This window comes from Halictus rubicundus, chromosome 1 (genome assembly GCF_050948215.1).
Source record: "Halictus rubicundus isolate RS-2024b chromosome 1, iyHalRubi1_principal, whole genome shotgun sequence".
NCBI lineage: Eukaryota > Metazoa > Arthropoda > Insecta > Hymenoptera > Halictidae > Halictus > Halictus rubicundus.
In genome coordinates this window covers 28,886,520-28,903,269 of record NC_135149.1, presented here as the reverse complement: position 1 = coordinate 28,903,269, position 16,750 = coordinate 28,886,520, and the positions used below count along the sequence as shown (strand labels likewise).

Here is a 16,750-nt window from a genome sequence, read left to right as displayed (position 1 = left end):
TTTTTAGGGGGATATTGTGCGACCAATTATTTCTTTTTGAGTTTGATTTGTGCAGGATTTGATTCGGTTCTGATTGGGAAAGTGGTAGATTTTTAATGGGATTTTGGAGGACCAATTATTTCTTTTTGAGTTTGATTTGTGCTGGGTTAGGTTGGGATCTGATGCGAAAGGAGGTGGTAGATTTTTAGGGGGATATTGTGGGACCACTTATTTCTTCTTGTGTTTGATTTGTGCAGGGATGGATTCGGTTCTGAATGGGAAAGTGGTAGATTTTTAATAGGATTTTGGAGGAACAATTATTTCTTCTTGAGTTTGATTTGTGCAGGTTTGGGTTTAGTACTGATGGGAAAAGAGGTGGTAGATTTGTAGGATCAATTATTTTTTTTTGGAGGTGGGATTTTGGAGGATCAATTATTTTTTTTTTGAGTTTAATTGGTAAAAGATTTGATTTTGGTTCTTATGGGAAAAGAGGTGGTAAATTTTTAATGGGATTTTGTGGGATCAATTATTTCTTTTTGAGTTTGATTTGTGCTGGGTTAGGTTGGGATCTGATGCGAAAGGAGGTGGTAGATTTTTAGGGGGATATTGTGGGACCACTTATTTCTTCTTGAGTTTGATTTGTGCAGGGATGGATTCGGTTCTGAATGGGAAAGTGGTAGATTTTTAATGGGATTTTGGAGGACCAATTATTTCTTTTTGAGTTTGATTTGTGCTGGGTTAGGTTGGGATCTGATGCGAAAGGAGGTGGTAGATTTTTAGGGGGATATTGTGGGACCACTTATTTCTTCTTGAGTTTGATTTGTGCAGGGATGGATTCGGTTCTGAATGGGAAAGTGGTAGATTTTTAATAGGATTTTGGAGGACCAATTATTTCTTCTTGAGTTTGATTTGTGCAGGTTTGGGTTTAGTACTGATGGGAAAAGAGGTGGTAGATTTGTAGGATCAATTATTTTTTTTTGGAGGTGGGATTTTGGAGGATCAATTATTTTTTTTTTTTGAGGTGGGATTTTGGAGGATCAATTATTTTTTTATGAGTTTAATTGGTAAAAGATTTGATTTTGGTTCTTATGGGAAAAGAGGTGGTAAATTTTTAGTGGGATTTTGTGGGATCAATTATTTCTTTTTGAGTTTGATTTGTGCAGGTTTAGGTTGGGTAGTGATGGGAAAAGAGGTGGTAGATTTGTAGGATCAATTTTTTTTTTTTTTTGGAAGTGGGATTTTGGGGGATGGAGTATTTTTTTTTAGTTTCATTTGTACAAGATTTGATTCTCGGTTCTGATTATGAAAGTGGTAGATTTTTAGTGGGATTTTGTGGAAACAATTATTTCTTTTTGAGTTCGATTTGTGCAGGATTTGATTCTCGGTTCTGATGGGAAAAGAGGTGGTAGATTTTTGTGGGATTTTGTGGGACCAATTATTTCTTTTTGAGTTTGATTTGTGCAGGGTTAGGTTGGGATCTCATGGGAAAAGAGGTGGTAGATTTTTCGTGGGTTTTTGGAGGACCAATTATTTCTTCGAGTATGATGAAAAGAATAAGAGTGGTGGATCTTCAGTGTGACTTTTGAGGAAACAATTATTTTTTAAAATTTGTATCTTTATTTAGTAGAAACTGTATATTTTAGGACAATTTTCTTTTATAATTAGTCACGCGTGTTTCCAAAAAATTGTGACTGTACAGAGTGTTAACATTCATACGCTTTTCGGAATGAATTCTTAAGACAGCTGTACACTTTAATGAATCATGTTTCATCCATAGCACATCAAAAAACTTCATAAAATTGTAAAAATACTCCGGCTGTCCGAGGGTTGTTTTTTGTCATAAATGCCAAAAATCCGCACAAGGATTTCCATTTATACGTTCGTTAAAAACATCCATTTTCCAAGTATCGTATCAAAAAGACTTTTTTCGAGAGGAGAACGTCCACCTCGTTTAAATTCGTCTGCCAACGAGAAGATTCGGGGGTTTAACGAAGGGGGCCGAGGGTTGAAGGGTCCCGCCACGGTGTCGAAAAGCGGGTAAGGGTTTAAGAAGTTTAATTGGCGGCAGTTTTGAATGGGGGCGACCCTTTGTGCACGAACGAACGAGATTCTTGTCGGATCGGTGCTCGCGAGCTCCTCAGGTGCGGCTATGACTACGATTATCTAGGGACGATAGCTAGGATGAGCCTTCAGATACGATATCCAGGGAGATAGAGGCGGAAGGATGGGGAAAGGTGGGGCTAGAAAGACCTGGGAGGGTTGAAGGGTTCAATTACCCGAGGTTAACGCGATCACCGTTTATTGAAAAGACATTGTACCACCTCCTGAAAGCTGAAGCCATTTGTTTGTTTTGCGTGTGCTGTTTTATCGAGGCTCAGATGCACGGTTGATACCATCGACATTTATTATTATTCATTTATGCGAAAATTTCGGTTGACTATGGTCGATAAAATATTATTTTAGGTAGAAAATCGGAAAGGTGAAGAACCACGGAAAACAATTAAAAATTGATAGCTCAGGTCTGAAAATGTAATAAATATAAATCTAAATATAACTCCAGAGTCGACTTCTTTATCAACCATCACTTAAACACAGAAAAATGACGGGTTCTAATATTTTTAATTTAAAATTATTAAGATTCTAAGTATGCACACATCAGAAATTAATTTGCAAACTTATTTCTTTATACATATGTACTTTGTACATATTAAGTACAGTAATCTCTCACGGGGTATACTCCGCGGTAGTGGGGACAATTCCGCGACGTTTATCATCGAGGCCTTGGCGACACATATACAGAAATCACTGTATTGCTAAAAATGTGGGTGGCACGTTTTTCTCATATTTACAAAGTAATGCAAAATAGTCACAGTTGGTGCTAAGTAAAGCTAGTATTAACCAGAACCGTCTCCGATAATGTCAAGAGCCGATCGAACCGATTCTTCGGTGATTCTATAATTTCAGTAACAAACTACGAACCCTCGCAAGAAACTTCTCCCCGTTCAACAATGTTTCTCCCGCTTATAAAATTCGATAGAAATGTTCGCGGAGCAGGAGGAAAGAAAAACTGTTCCCGGAAGAAAGTAAAACTCGAAGCAGCAAAGATCTAGATCCCGATGAAAGGGCTAATTAAATACCAGTCGAACGCAGGAAGCAATTAAAGTTTAACCCGAACGACGATTCACGATAATGTCACGAAGCTAATTGAATTCGTCCTTTAAACCGGAATTGTTTTAACGACGGGATGTCTTTCCACGGGGAAGTCTCTCTCTCTCTCTCTCAATTCCAGCCGGAAGATTTATGTGCAGAAACTCTGAATACCTATTGATTTCCGTGGCCCGGGGACACGATGTCGCAGCCGACTTAGCCCGGGCCCCCATTAGCGAGAAGACACTCTCGAATCAGTATATCGATGGCGTAGAAATTCAATATCGCCCGGGTCTGTCGACGGAAATAAGGAACAATCGGCCGTTCTACGTCGTTTCGAGAGGTATTCCACAATTCTACTACACTCGCCGAAATTTCTATAAAGTCACCGTGTTTTGTAATGAATTCTTATAATTATACCATTACCAATGAAAAATTTGTATTTGGTAGCATTTCGGGATTGCATAAAGAAAGCATACACACCGATTTCAAAACATAAGTATAACATTTATTGATAAAAGAAAACAAAAATATAATTTTACACAGAACAGACTGCGAAATATCTATAATGTCAGTTTCGTTTTATACGGACAAAGTTGAAATTAACAATTGTTTTTTTATTATATCTATTTTAATATTTAGTGTAACCTCCATTTTTTGAATTACATTAAAAATGCGATTGGGCATTGACGAAACTAACTTTTGTAGCGTTTCTGTTTTAACAGACGCCCATGCTTCAATCACCGCATCCCTTAGTTCGCTAATGGAGTTGTATTGTTTGCAGTTTTTATAAACTTGTCGCGCAATGATACCCCAAACATTTTCAATAGGATTTATGTCCGGGGAACAAGCAGGCCATGGCAAAACATTGATATTTCTTTCAAGAAGCCACTGCTTTGTGTGCTTCGACGCGTGCACTGCAGCACTATCATGCTGATAAATAAAATTGTCATCTTCAATATTTTCTGTAAAGGGTATTAGAACCATGTCTAACAAATCCGTATAATTTTCCGAATTCATTTTGTGTTTTATGAAACACATTGGAGTTCTCTTGTCAGCTTTGAACGCAGCCCATATCATTAGGAAACCACCGCCAAAGTTACGACTCATTGTCACACTTTTCTCATTTCTCAGATCATGCCAATAATATTTACAGCCATCAGGCCCATCCAAATTAAATTTTTTCTCATCTGAAAAAATGACAGACTCCCACTCTTTCGTCCAGGACATGTGTGCCCGTGCGAAATCAAGACGGGCCTGTTTTTGTGTTTCTTTAAGGCCTGGTTTACGTTGCATTTTTGTCCACACAAATTGCCCAGAATAATTTAAAAGTTGTTGCACACGTCTTGTTGTTACTGGAAGCTCCAATTCAGCTCGCAATTGTGCTGCATTTTTCGTTTCCTTAGCCGCAGACCTCATTAATAATGAATGTTGTCTCTTTGACAATTTTTTATTACCACCTTTAAAATGATTTTTTCCGTAATTTTCACGTAAATTGATATAATTATTAATCACAGTATATGACCGATTAATTTTTTTTAGCAATTACGCGATTAGAGCAACCCATATTTTTATAAGCATCGATCGATGCTTTTTCTTCAATTGTTAGTACTTTTCTCTCGGCATTGTACTACACGCGAACCAAATTATAAAAAACAGGATTTCAATGAGTTCTAAAACTAATACTTTTAGAATATTTGCAATTTCCCGTAGTTCTCTGCTCAGAATCCAGAGAAACACTAAGTGACTTTATAGAAATTTCGCACTTGTGTTCTGCACCACGCAGAAATAATAAAACAAAACGTAAAAAGTAAACAATGCGGTGTTGAGTGCGCGGTCCTTCTATCCGAGTGTCAACAAAGCACAAGGCCAGATACGATAAAGCAACAGAAATTGTAATATTTTAAAAATATCTATGAAAATGACGATGACTTTATAGAAATTTCGGCGAGTGTATTCAATTTACAGCCTCGTTCCAAGAGGAAGCTTCTGCGAGAAACTGCGAGCGAAACTTCCGCGGATCAGTTCTGCGATACTTCAGGATCTATGTACGTCGGGGAAGAGACACTGTGTCGCTGGACGTTAACGCAGAGTAACGGAAAGAGTGAAGAACACTCTGCAGCTCTCTGTAACAAATTTTCAAAATGTTCTCCGTTGTTTTCCAAACAATAATACAGACGATTCTCAAATTCTGAACGAACATTTTCGAAGGTGTCCGTTGGAATACATTCCTGTACGATTCTGCGACGCAAATCGTTGACGCTTTCTGTGGTTGTGTTTTATAAACAACGGACTTCAAGTGTCGCCAGAAAAAGAAGTCGACTGGAGCTGGATCTGGTGATCTTGGTGGCCACTCGATAACATCTCTTCTACCGATCCATCTTAGTGGGAATTGTTTAACCACTGGCGAACTGGTAACGTGTAATGCGGGGGAGCACCGTCATGTTGGAAGTACAAAAGTTCTTCGTTTAACAAAAAATTGCCGTTTTCATCTTTTTGGTTTTCAGGACTTTCTGTTATAAGCGGATCAATGATGTCGTCCAGTAAATTTAAATACAGATTGCCATTCAAATTCCCTTGGAAAAACGGAGGACCTGTAATAGCATTTCCTAAAATGGCTGCCCAAACATTTATTTTTTTCGGATATTGAGTATTACTTTCTTTAGTAAGATGTGGATTTTCACTGCAATAACGACAGTCATGACGATTTACAGCATCGTTTGCAAATGTTTTTAACACTAGGTTTACGGAGCACTAAAAATGAGTATTTTATATTACTTTATAAAAATAAGAAGAATGTGTCTATCCAAGTTTTCGGGCATTTCTTAAATAATATATACCTAAGGAAATAAGTTTGTTGACTAATTCCACATAGATGGATCTTCACAATCTCAATAATCGTAAATTAAAAATATTAGAACCCGTCATTTTGACTGGTCCCGTAAACCTAGTGTTAATTAGATTAGGAGTGGCGTTGATCATGTTTGTTAAATCCTCACAAAACTCAATCCGTCTGTCAAAGTCAACTTCCAATAACTTTTGATGCAACTGCATTTCAAATGGATGAAAATTGTTATGTTTAAAAAATTTATGCACAGATCTGATACACCAGTTACCATTGAAACTTGTCGAATCGAACTAGTAGGATTCGCAGAGTAAACTGTCCTATAATTTCGATTTGATCAGCTTCTTTTATGAATTTTGGCTGGTCTCATTTTAAATTTGTCACCGATCCTGTTTCCTTGAACTTTGCAACTAATTGTAACACGGACGTATGAGAAACATGTGTATCAGGACGTCTCGCATTAAACGTAGCAGCAGTTCGACGAGCACACTCATCAGCTCCATAAATACAAATGATTTCTACTCGTTCTTAAAAAGAATACACCATTTTATACAATTAATTACGATATAGTATCTCTTATTACGATGACTCACACTTGACTAAATAGAACAATCTTATATCGAAAGACAGACAACATACACAAGCGATCAATTGAGGACAATTTTGTTTTCAAGCGGTATGTGTTAGTACAAACATCAACGATTTGCGTTAAACAATTTTACACAATAATATGCCTCGCTCCACTTCTCTTTAAATATCTCCGAAACTAGATAATATGATCCCACGATAAAAAATATAGGTTTCCATTTGAAAAAGCAAAGTTGACCTTCAAATGACCTTGAAAACGCCACCGAAATAAAAAACTGATACTGCGCCCCTCTTTCCTCCTCGAAATCCTTGGATAGGTGTTTTACAACTTTTTTTAATATCTTTCATACTTTTCGAGATGTTCGGCTGAAAAGTTTTCAAATGAACACCCTGTAGATTATTTTATTTTCTGTTCTTCATCTTTTGCTTTTTCATCTCTTCAGCTTCACTCTTGGTCTCAATATTCATTCCATTGTATTCACCCCTTCCAACGAATTACTGATTGTATTACCATTTACAACGTGTTCCGGTTCAAATTGCATCAAAGCCTCTTTTCGCACGAAAATTTAGTATAGTTATAAAGAAATTACAAACTTTCTCGCAGTACAAGTATGACTCGCTCTACTTCTCTTTAAATATCTCCGAAACTAGTGCGCGGTTAAAAAAAAGTATCCTACGAAAATTGCTGGCCTTTTTACGTACAATAAGATCCCATGATAAAAAATATAGGTTTCCATTTGAAAAACCAAAGTTGACCTTCAAATGACCTTGAAATCTGATACTGTCCCCCTTTCCCCCCCTCGAAATCCTTGGACACGGAAAGTCCTTCGGCTGGAAAGTTTTCAAATGAACACCCTGTATATAGAAGGTAAATATTCTAGGTCGGAAGAAATGTTTCGTATTGGTGTTAAAATACCTTCGAGTGCAAAGGGTTAAAAGATCACAGTGTTTACAGGCATCGATAGCAAAACTCAGAAAGACTGGATCCAAGGAAGACAGCAACGAGATATAAACCAAAAATTAAACAACAATTGCACAATCTATTACCAGTGACTAACTTCTTCAGGAATATTCCTTCACCAGATCAAAGCGTCGGTTAACCTCGCCCACCTAACAAAGAAGAAGACAAAGGGTCAAGCTTTCCAACATTATACCGATGGCAACTAAACGAAATCCACTTGCCGGGCAAATTGCTGAACTCGGAAGAGAGCTTCAATGATCAGCATCATAAATTCTGGACCGCTGGTTCCAGCATGGAAAACGATTGCAGCGGCATCGGCTAAGGTCACCCTGGGACGGTTCAGTGGGTCATCAGGCGGATTTGGCCCGGGTTCGTGAAAAATGAAACTGAAAGAAAAAAATCTGGCTGCTGTCAGATCGTCTGCCAAGGAACCAGTATTCACGGCCGTCGGATCGACGCGCGACGATCGGATAGCCCGGATGCTCGGGCGGCAGTTAGTATGGCCAAGATTCGCCAGCTGGAATCCCACGGATCCATTTAGCTGTTGTCTCCGCTCCTATGATTTACTATAAGCGACCGGGGACCTCGCCGATATGATTGGAATATCGGCCGGTGTACTGCGATATTCGATCATCACTTACCGCGAACCCGATCCCCCCCCCGTCGTGAATTCGAATGATTTAGGGGATCGGGAAACGGGGTTCCTCTTTGCTCGATTACCCTAAGTGCCCCCGGGGTCGCTGCTCTCCGGAGTTTTTCTTTTTAAAGAGCGCACTCGGAGAATGGGATTCCTGGAGAGTTCGAGTTAAGGGATGAGAAGTCGAGTGGGAGGATCATTTATTTTGATTATTGGAATTGATAATTGGGAAGTGGAATTGAAGCTCCGACTTCGGCTTCATTAATCTTGCCTCCGTCTCGCGGACCCCTTCGAAGCGAGAAAAAGAATAATGGGTTTCTGGATTTTTTCGTGTTGATCGATGGAAGTGAATTTCATAGAGATCGTAATTAGATCGGGGATCTTATGCGTTTGTGGGAGAGATTAATTGGTGGAGTACATGATTGTACAGTCGTTAGGAGAAGTGATGTTGCTGGAAATGGTTGAACTGTTTCTGCTTCTGTGTTTTAAGATTGACTTGGATTATTTTTATTTTGTGTGGAGAGGCAGGCAGGATTGTCGTAATTAACTGTTTGTGAATTTTGAGTGATTTTTAACCGTTCATAAAGAAATTTTTGCAGAGATTTTTTAGATAAAAGATTTCTCTCTTCGTGGAGGATTTAAATACATTGTACAGGAAGGAACTAGAACCATTATAAAATGGGAAATTTAAGTAGAATCAAAATTGTAGAAATTACATGGAGTTGGAATTAAAAAAAATTAGAAAAGTGTCTGATAAGGGACTTTAAAACTACAATAATTTTAAAAAAATATAAAATTGTGTTCTAAAATTTCTAGGAATAGTAAGTATTCAGAATGAAGGGTTTCAAAATTCTTTTGAGAAGAAAGGAGATAGGAATCCGGGAAATTGTGAGAGTATTCAAATTGAGAAGTGGTATGATTAAAATTGCAGAAAGTGCAGGACTTCTAAATTGTCCTAGAATCTAAATCCTAGAATTATCCTGCAGAAGTTATGACAATTATAAATATTTGAAAACTGTGAAAACTATGAAAATGGTAAAAATTGCAAAAAATGGAAGGGTTTATGCTCTCATAATTTTCCTGCATAAACTAAAATAAATTACAGAGCCCCTACAATTCCAGTAATTGTAAAAATGGTAAAAACTGTAAAAATGTTAAAAATTGCAGTGTTTATGCTCGTAGAATTTTCCTGCATAAATTTAAAAAAAATTACAAAGCTCCTAAAATGTCAGGAATCTTCTGTATAAATTAAAAAAATATATAGAGCTCCTAAAATTCCAGGAATTGTAAAAATTCTAAAAATTGTAAAAATTGCAAGAATTCCACAGATTATACTCTTACAATTCTCCTGTATAAATTTAAAAAAAAATTCCAGAAATCGTAAAAATTGCAAAAATTGCAGAGATTGTGTTCCAAGAATTTTCCTACATGTATTAAAAAAAATTACATATACAAAAAAAGTTACAGAGATCCTAAAATTCCAGGAATCGTTAAAATTGTAAAAATTTCAAAAATTGCAGTGTTTATGCTCCTAGAATTTTCCTGCATAAATTACAAAATGATACAGAGCCCCTAAAATTTCAGGAATCATAAAAATTGTAAGAATTGTAAAAATGGCAAAAATTGCAGTTTATTCTCATAGAATTTTTCTACAGAAATTAAAGAAAAAATTACAGAGCCCTTAAAATTCCACGAATCGTAATAATTGTAAAAATTGTAAGAATTGCAAAAATTGCATAGTTTATGCTCCTAAAATTTTCCTGCATAAATGACAAAATGATACAGTGCCCCTAAAATTCCAGGAATCGTAAAAATTGTAAAAATTGCAAAAATTGTGGGACAAAAGTTTACAGAAGATCGACTGGCTTTTTTGGTGTCGAGATTGTCAATGCACGATGCACGCCAAGTCCACCGGGTGGCTTTGCTAAACGTATAGCTCTTTACATAAAATTCTTGCTAGGTCTTCCCTCTTTGATCTTCTTTGTCGAGCCTCTACACGGATGCTTCATGACCCGTCCGATAGAAGCAGATTTCTGGCGATAATACTCTAACCTTCGTATCGGAATCCGTTTATCTAGTCCCGTCACCCAGCGTTATGAATCAGCAATCATTCCCAAGAGCCGCTAATCAATCTCCAATCAGCATCGAGCGATCGAGACACACTTCCTTTGATCTCCTCTGTCACGATCCTCGAATTCGATCCTTCGACGTCTATCCTGTCTGATCCTGACGATCTCATAAGTGCTATATCGGAGGCCTGATTATATTCTAATTTCCATCGGAATCCGTTCACCTAATCAGTTGCCTAACTTTGCCGATCGACGATCATTCCACGGCATCCATTAACGGTCTATGCTTGCCATGTGGGTCCGTCTCGACCCGAAACATCAAACGCTTTATTGCCCGCTTTGTCTGTGCACTGTCTACACTATCTACTTAACCTTAGATTCCTAGGTAACTCAATTTTAGATTAAATAAAACAAATGTTTAATCTGTACAATTTATTCAATTCTATTTGAGATTGAAAATAAGTATTTCTTCTTGGAATAATTTTCAAGGACATCCTTCAGGGATTCCCAATAAAAATAGTCACGATTAATCTTCAGTTAATTGTATATTTGATTGTAATGCACTTACATGCATTACACTGTACACACGTAAATATTAAAATAATAAAAATTGAAACACGCCCATTAACGACTTCAGTAAAATATTAAAAATTAAAAATAAGAATATTTCGTAGATTATTTTATAGACTAGTGTTCTCAATCTCAAAAATTCAGTAAAATACTCTTAAATGCGTTATTAAGGAATATAAAATTGAAAGGATTTTTGATATCGGTAAAACATTTAATTGCACCGTTACACGAAATGTTTGAAGGGCAAAAGGGCCATCGTAAGTTGCTGCGAGCAATCGTATCGGGAATTATAAATCAAGATCTAATGGACCGTCAGAGATCGACATCCAGGGGATGTCAGTAGATAAAATCCCGATTCCCATCGGAATCTGAAGATCGTCGATCAAGCGATCATTTCCAGGAGTCGTCTCTCTCTCTCTCTCTCTCTCTCTCCCTCTCTCTCTCGGCAAGGATTATTCCGTCCGATCACGAAATCGGGAAACGTGGACCGTGGACTCGCGTGCCGTTAAACGACAAGCTGAGCCTTGGAATTTTGTCGACGTTATCGTGGCCCCCAGTCGATCGCGACCTTAATAACGAGCACACGGGGCTCATTAACGACTGCAGAGGATCGTTGGATTATCGAGGATATCGTTACCGGTCCCGACTTCCTGCTTTCGAAAAATTTCATAAACGTTCTCGCGTGCTACTAAACGCTCTTTGAGAAAAACGCCGTCTGTGATCAGAATAGACGGCTTTGTTCTCGAGTGTCGCGCGATTCGCAGTCGATCCGATCGATCTGCGATTAATTTAGTACGCCGGGGGAATTTTTATAACCGTAGTTCTTCGCAGTGTGAACCGTTCGTTTTCATTCTGGAGCTTTATTTCTTTGAACTTCTCAAGGCTGGATGCGAGAGTAAGCCGTTAATCATTTCGCAGAACTTGGGCTACGCTTCAGCCAGAGATACTGTTATTTTAATGTTTTTTGATTAGGGTTGATAGAGGGTGGACGATAAAAATGAATTATTCAGTGGGGTGGGAGTATATTGTTCACTTCTTTTACAGAATTCCTTCTTAATTCCTGTTACGTGAATTAAAAGGTTATCGTGCTTTTTTATTTTTACATTGTTTCTTTTCTTTTAGCAACGAGGGAGCGATAAGAATTATTATTTTTGTTGCTGAACGACAACTTAGGAAATGAATTTAATGGACGACAAATTGATTGGATAGAAATACTGTTCTTTTAATAAATTTCTTCTTAGCAGAAACTGTTGGAATGTTCAAATTATGCGCCATTCCAGAAAATTCGTGGACCTTCTTTCGTTCTAGTTTCTTTTGTTTTTGACCGCTGTATTCAGAGAGTGTGTGTCTTTTTCGTTTGTCTCTTGTACGACGCGCGCGTATTTATTTTTCTTTATATGTATCCAATATGTAAAACTAACATTATTCAAAATAAAACTAACAGGTTATGGGCCCAGGAGACCCTGAAGACTCAAAGTCAGGTAGTACATATGAGTAATTAAATGTGCGAATAGTGACCGAAAAAAAAGTAAGGTTATCCTACGTGCCACGTGTTCGACAAAAAGAATCGAAAATGAATATTGCTAAGGTAGACCAAGTTCAGAAATTAAATTCTGCAAATTACGATACATGGAAAATCCAAATGAAGAGCATACTTCGCTACAATGGATTATGGGGGTACGTAGATGGAAGCGTTACAAAACCTGCAGAGAACTACCAGGCATGGACTATAAACGATGAGAAAGCTCTGGATTCGATTATCCTCAGCGTACAACCTGACCAATACAACTATGTCAAAAGGGCAGAAACCTCTGCAGATGCATGGCAAGTATTGAAAGAAAAATATGAATCTAAAAGCCCAATGAGGCAATGCGTTTTGTTTAAGCAGTTGTACCGTCTAAAGAAAGCTTCAAATCAAAGCATGACACAGTTCATAAATGAATTTATGAACATAGCGGAACAACTAGAGGAATGTGAGCTAAAATTGCCAGAAAATCTATTATCTATTTGGTTGTTGAATTCATTGCCTCATGAATATGAAACTTTGTGTATAGCAATTGAATCAAGAGAGCAAATGCCACCCTTAGAAGAATTAAGAAACAAGATACTCGAAGAGGAGTCAAGACGAGCTGAGAATACAAGGGAACACGAAGGAGGCGCAGAAGAAGCACTACTGTCGAGTAGAGGTAATTCATATAAGAAAGGTACACACAAAAGCACTACACACAATGAACAAGGAAAGAAGTTTGAAGTTAAGTGTTTTACATGTGGTAAAGTAGGACACATTGCTAGAAATTGCAGATCAAAAGCAAAATTAGGAAATAAGAGAATGACACAGGATGCATTTACAGCCACTGCTTTCAGCACTACCACACGAAGAGCAGGAGTTTGGTGCTTGGATAGCGGAGCAAGTACACATATGTGCTACGATGAAAAGAAGTTCCACAATCTGGACAACAATGAGAAAACGAGAATTTATACAGCAGCAGAAGATAGCATTAATTCGCAGGGACAGGGAGAAATAAACATAAATATAAAAACTCCCAAAGAAACAAAAAGTATCAAATTACAGCAAGCAATGTATGTTCCAGAATTTAAAAGCAACTTATTATCTGTGTCGAGTATTACAAGCAATGGATATTCTGTGGTGTTTTATGAAAATCATGCACTCGTGAGACGCAAAGATGGATCAACAGTAATGAAAGCAACGATGGAAGATGGCTTGTATGTGATAAAAGAACAGCAAGTGCAATCGGCTATGATCTCTCAACAGTGCAATAAGAATCTAATGAAATGGCATCAAAGAATGGGCCACTTGAATTTCGAGGATTTAAGAAAACTTAAAAAGAAAGAAATTGTAGATGGACTGAGAGACGAATTGTGTTTGAAAAATGAAAACCCAGTATGTGAAGTATGCATGAAGGCAAAAATTCATCAGCAACCTTTCAGGCAATCAACAAGAAGAGAAAACGACGTCTTAGATTTAATACATACCGATATTTGTGGGCCATTTAAAACCTGTTCGCTAGGGGGAGCGAAATACTTTGCAACCTTTATTGACGACAAAAGTAGATACATTGAGGTAGCAATTTTGAAGAAAAAGTCTGACATCTTCGAAGCATTTAAAGAGTATAAAGCTCGCGTTGAAAAGCAGACAGGGCGTCAAATAAAGAAGATTCGAAGTGACAATGCCAAAGAATACCTATCTCGCAATTTCAATGAGTTTTTAAAACAAGAAGGTATTCAAAGAGAGTTGAGTGTGGAATACACACCGCAACAAAACGGCGTGGCTGAGCGCGCAAATCAGACGCTAGTAGAAATGGCGCGTTGTATGTTGTTGCAATCTAATTTACCATACGAGTTGTGGGCTGAGGCGGTGTGCGCAGCCGCATACATTAGGAATAGATGCCCAACCAAGGCGTTAAACGATGCAACTCCTATTGAAATATGGACCAAAAGGAAGCCATACGTAGGATATTTTAGAACATTCGGAAGCCGAACTATTGCACTCAATAAAAATAACAGAGGAAACAAGTTCGCAGCAAGAGGAGAAGAATACATTTTAGTCGGATATTCTCAGGAAGCAAAAGCTTATAGATTATGGAAAAAGGGAACAAACCAAGTAGTGAAACGAAGAGATGTACGTTTCATAGAAGAAATTCCAGAATCAACGAACTTCGAAAAGGAGAAGCAACCAGAATCTGAACTGGAACATTTGACCTACGATATGATTGAGAATTCGAAAGAGCCCATGTATGAGGACCTGGACAAGGAAGAAGAGCAGCATGAAATGATAAATGAAGACAACTATAAAGATGATCCTGAAGATTCTCAAGAAGAAGAGGAAGAAACAGCAAGAGAAGAACAGGAAATTAATCAAATGTTGGAACCTACCCCACGAAACAGAGGTTGCGGACGACCGAAATTGGAAAGAACCGGACGGCGTGGTAGACCGCGAAAATTGTATCATAGCGCTAATGTTGCAAAATGTCACGAATGCAAAGTACCGAAAACGGTTGAGGAGGCGATGCGCTCGTCAGAAAAATCATTCTGACTAGAAGCTATGGAGTCTGAGTTCAACACTCTAAAGGGCAACAATACCTGGAGTTTGGTAAGTAGACCGTCGAATAAAAAGGTTATAAAGAATAAATGGGTTTACAGGATAAAGCGAAACCAGGATGGAAGTATTCAAAAATTTAAAGCCAGGTTAGTTGCACGCGGAGACCAACAAATACCAGGACAGGATTATGACGAGACGTTTGCGCCTGTAGCAAGATTTGAGATGTTGAGAGCACTTTTGGCTATAAGTGTTGAAAATGAAATGTTTGTTCATCATATGGATGTCGTTTCGGCCTATACGCAGGCTGAGTTGTCCGATGAGATATACATGGAACAGCCAACATTATTTGTAAGGAAAGGACAAGAAGATAAAGTATGTAAGTTACAGAAATCATTGTATGGATTAAAACAGGCAGGTCGCGAATGGTATAGTAAATTAAATAAGTATATGATAAGTATTAACTTTATTAAGTCCGAAATAAATCCGTGTGTATACGTTGATAACTCAAATGGAAGTGATGTTATAATAATAATCTACGTAGACGACTTGCTAATAGCCTCTGCTGATTTTAAGAAGTTAAAAGTTGTAAAAGACTTACTAAAGAAGCAATTCGCCATGAATGATTTAGGGCCAGTATCAAATATCTTAGGCATTCGCGTTGAAAGACAAGGTCAAAAGGGTAAGATAAAGTTAAATCAAAGTTTGTATATAGAAGATTTACTTGAGCGATTTAATATGAAAAATTGTAAAACTGCGAATACACCTCTAGAAGCTAATGTGAACCAACAGGTAAAAGATTTGAAACCACCAACAGATTCGGAAATCGACGAAATGAAAGAAAAACCATATCGGCAATTAGTGGGAAGCTTATTGTATTTAGCAAATACAACTAGACCAGATATAATGTTTGCGGTAAATTTTCTATGTCGTTTTTGCGAAAACTCAAGAATTATACACTGGAAAATGGCAAAGCACGTATTAAGATATCTGCGAGGGACATGTGATTATAGTATTAAGTACGAAAAGACAAATAAGTTATTACAAGCGTATGTAGATTCTGATTGGGGTGGAAATCTTGAGGATAGACATTCGAGTTCCGGATTTGTGACGTTTTTGGGTGGAGCACCGATAAGCTGGGCGACGAAAAAGCAAAAATGTGTCGCGCTTTCCACCATGGAATCGGAATACATAGCCCTCTCGGAAGTAACGAAAGAGATTGTATACTTGCGAGAGTTATTGAAGCATATGAAGCAGTCCAAATTTGTTTCCAAAGAGACACAAGTATATTGCGACAATCAAAGTGCAATCGCGTTGTGTACGAATAATATATATCATGCTAGAAGTAAACACATCGACATACGATTTCATTTTTCTAGAGAGGCCCAGGAACAAGGGCATATTAAGGTTGAATATAAACCTACGAATGACATGGCAGCTGATATACTGACGAAATCACTGCCAAAACTGAAACATGTAAAATGCGTTGAATTGTTGAAACTATGTAATTGAGAGCTTAAAGCTTATTTGTAAGACATGTACCTTGCGAATAGAATTATTCTGCGTCGGCCCACGAATTAGGGGGAGTGTTGGAATGTTCAAATTATGCGCCATTCCAGAAAATTCGTGGACCTTCTTTCGTTCTAGTTTCTTTTGTTTTTGACCGCTGTATTCAGAGAGTGTGTGTCTTTTTCGTTTGTCTCTTGTACGACGCGCGCGTATTTATTTTTCTTTATATGTATCCAATATGTAAAACTAACATTATTCAAAATAAAACTAACAGAAACGTAAGGTTATATTTTTATAATATTGTTTAATTTTTGCAGTCAGTGTGGACTTGCATGAATTACAGAATTTTTCTAATGACTCGTTTTTATTTATATTGGTCCTAGGACGA

At 37.6% G+C, this 16,750-nt stretch overlaps 1 protein-coding gene across 1 annotated transcript in view; it reads left to right on the top strand.

Annotated features, from left to right (window-relative positions):
• Positions 1-16,750, top strand: part of LOC143360305 (uncharacterized) — a 99,627-nt gene that overhangs the window by 17,113 nt on the left and 65,764 nt on the right. The gene's annotated exons all lie outside the window — the stretch shown is intronic.